At 32.1% G+C, this 3,624-nt stretch overlaps 1 long non-coding RNA gene across 1 annotated transcript in view; it reads left to right on the forward strand.

The window, feature by feature from the left end:
- Positions 1-3,624, forward strand: part of LOC18612851 — a 4,376-nt gene extending 752 nt beyond the window's left edge. Inside the window, exons 2-3 of the long non-coding RNA XR_001927854.1 lie at positions 1,401-1,674; positions 3,122-3,624. This is a non-coding gene — a long non-coding RNA (uncharacterized LOC18612851). The remainder of the gene's footprint in view (positions 1-1,400; positions 1,675-3,121) is intronic.

Raw genomic sequence — 3,624 nt, forward strand, 5'->3', positions numbered from 1 at the left:
AAAGATTTAAAATATCCCCTTGAAGATCAAATTTGAATTCTTTTAAAAGGTGATTTCATTTTAACCAAGAAATTCAAGAGTAATTGGAGACTGCTACTTGTTGTGTTATAAATTGTGTTTTGAATCGAATGGCTTATGATAATGTGGGCATGATTGGCTGGATTGGTAAATGTGTTGAAAATGTATAAACTGTTGTTTGCCTTGATAGGCTAGGTTGTAAAATAATTGCTATGTCATGCTATTGCAAATTTTATTGTATGGTGGATTTAGCTTGCTACAGTGGGCGGGTTCCGTGGACTAGCCTATTAGAGAGGCACGGTAACCCCGTTATATTCTTACCTCGGTTGGAGAGGCGTGTAGGGTAACTCCCGAGGTACATCTTTAGAGTTCACTTCACGCCAAACCACCACGTGAGGGTGAACTTAGCCAACTCCAAGGAACGGCTATGTTTTCAAAATAAAAACATGATTTATGCGTACATGACTTTTTAACAGCCTTGGCGAACTCGGTTGGGATAGCCCCAGGCCAAGATATCCCTAACAACCGAGTATGAGAATGATTTTGGCACAAGCCAAGTTTTTAATAAAGTCATAAGCCATGTTGTTTAGTTTTGACAAAAATGTAATGGTTTTATATGAGTTGAAATAAGTTTTAATATTATGAATTATATTTCTCTGCATGGTGAAAAAGGAATTAAATGGTTTTTCACAACTCCCCTATATGTTTATCTGTGAAATGAATCTGTAATTCCTCGCATATGGGGCGAGTTATGGTTTGGGCATGATTTTAAATATTATTTGGTTTCGCGAAAGCTTGCTAAATTTTATTGATTTGATTCGAAAATGATTATTAATATATTTTGACGCAAAAAATTTTATTAACTCGATTATTTATACTTTATAAGAAATTCTTAATTTTTATATAAGGCACAAACCCTCGTTTGAAACGAATTCCTCTTATAATCTTGCATTTTTATATTCAACTGATCTGCCGTTTGCCTGTTTTCCATCTACGCCCTACTCGTTGAGTCGATGATTATCACTGAGTTTATGAGACTCACACCCCTTTATTTTCCCTTTTGCAAATAGGGATTAGCCTAGCATGTAGTCAGTAACGCGTTCGGTCCACCGTGAATAGGTAAAGGCATCTCTTAGCAATTTATTCCAAGTCGCTCCGCTGTTAGAGGTCAAGTCGTAGCATTTTATTTATTAAGTTGTAAACGAATTCTAAATTTTTATATAAGCAGTAATTTGGAGATTATAAATTTTAATGCATATACTTACGAATAAAAGGAAAAAAGTTTGTATTGATTTTTATATTTATGGTTCAATTTAGTATATGAAAGTATCAATATTACATGGTGATTGAATGTAGTGGATTAATGAGTAAATTCTAAACAGGCTTGTTCGAGACTTGACGGGGTCTTTTTCGGAAGTCTTGGACGCCGGCAGCGATTGGGGAAAGGTCATTGCAACCGGGTCGTGACAATTTGTTAGCACAAACTTTGGCTTGGGAATTCACACACTCTTAGTGAAGAGATTTCAGTAAATCACTATGTGGATCACCATTAGATGCAAGACAACTGTGCTGTTATGATTTGATAAGTCCTAGTTGGTGTACAAAAGCTAAAAAAGAAAACAAAAAGAGGACTCCACTAAAAAACTAGACTTTCAAGTATGTCAAAATCTCTCTTGTGGTTTTTCTATATGAGTTTCAATTTAAGTGATCTATGGCTTAGGGGATTAAAATTTTAATAATACTTCGCGGCATATGAGTCGTCTTAGCATGATTTAAATCCCAACATATGCATATGCAATTGTCTAGTGCTTTTTCATGTGGAATCCATTTACATAATACTTAATCTGGCTCTAGTAACTTAGTGTCCTTCTTGCATGTTCTTTTCTTTTGCTTACTTACTTTTTAATCCATTCTCAAACATATAAATACTATGAATATGAATATGGCTAACTTAGCTTTAAAACTATTGTTTTGCTCTTATTTTCACTTTGTTTTTTTTCTATTAGAAGCATAATTAAAAAAAAAAAGATAAGTAAAAGTATGTTATTCTTTAATTATCTATATGTCTTCTGATCATTGCAGTGGAAAGTTCATTTCTACTTTAGTTCTCTTAACCTATTTTGTGAGTTTGCATGGATCAAAAGATAAGCTACTCCATCTTGGCTCTTGGAAATTCATTTATACCTTTCCTTGGCATGTAAATGTTCATCTTTTTCATCTATGATTTATTTGTCCTGGTGTTACATTTGAGTTAGATATTTTCTATTTCCAAATTAAGAAATTATTTTGACCTTAGCTTGAGAGATATTTTTATTTCAATCTTCTACAATATTTCTTTGTTTTTTTTTAATTGTATGAAATCAATTTTACTATCTTGACATGTTATTAAATTATTTTAATTTAAATTTTAAAATGTTTAAATGTATTTCATAATTATATGTTTTTGTTAACATTTTTAATTGTAAACATGAATGGGAATTACTCTTAATTGTCATATTCTATAAAACTTAGATTACAAAATGGCGGGAGATCAATCTTGGATGTGCCACCGACTAACATTTGATGGATTCAATAAACATGAATATATAAATGGAGTTAGATAATTCATTATTCTGCATTTTCTAACCCTACATTTATGTGGGAGAATAAGATTAGATGCCCCTACTCTTGGTGTAGCTACAACAAGTTTCTAAAATTTGACAAGTAATTCAAAGCACATTGGCAGTTCAGTTCCATTCGTTGTTCATGCAAAAAGGATGGTATGAATTAATCTTACTTGGTATTTATATCTATGGTTTTCTCCATTTTCTTTCAAACTAAATTTAATTTGTATGTTTAGTAGTTTGACTTGGGTTTTTCCTTACATGTTATTTATATATATGGATTATGATTGAGTATATATAATTGTAAATAAATGCAGTCAATCGAGATAGAACGAGATGTTAGCTTTTTGGAAGTGTTCAATCACACCCCCCAAAATGTTTAGTGGGTCACGATGATTTTATAAATAAAAAGTCTAAATATACTAGTGTATGTACAAAATTGATTGATTTTTACTTCAAAGTTGATGATATAATTGAATACTAATCTTTTTTTTTTGTAGGAAATGTATAATTTTGCATTATTATAGAAGTATAATGAAGATTCATCCTTTCAACCAGAATTCAATCCACATGCTTTGACAAAAGTAATTGGAAGGATGGAGACTACATGCGCTCGCGTGTATGGGTTTGGTATTCAGGTGCCTGTTGCAACTCTACTTAGTGGAACACAAAGCAATGCAGTAATATCTGAGTCAAAGTGTGGTCCTATCAATTCAAACACTACTAATTCTATAATTGTATTAGAAGAAAAAGTGAAAAGTCTATCAACAAACCTGGGTAAGATACATGAGGAAATTAAGGAGAATAATGCCAATTTAATGACAAACATGAAGGAAGCAATGGCAGAAATTATGAGTGAATTTATGGCACTTATGGAAGCAATGATCGTGAGTAATGCACTTTTAAAACAAGGAAATGTGGGTACTTTAACCTCAAATCTTGGCAAGTATGAATGCAACATTTCATGATATGATGTCTCTTTTCCATTGTTGGACTTGGAATC

The sequence above is a fragment of the Theobroma cacao genome, chromosome 1 (genome assembly GCF_000208745.1).
Source record: "Theobroma cacao cultivar B97-61/B2 chromosome 1, Criollo_cocoa_genome_V2, whole genome shotgun sequence".
NCBI lineage: Eukaryota > Viridiplantae > Streptophyta > Magnoliopsida > Malvales > Malvaceae > Theobroma > Theobroma cacao.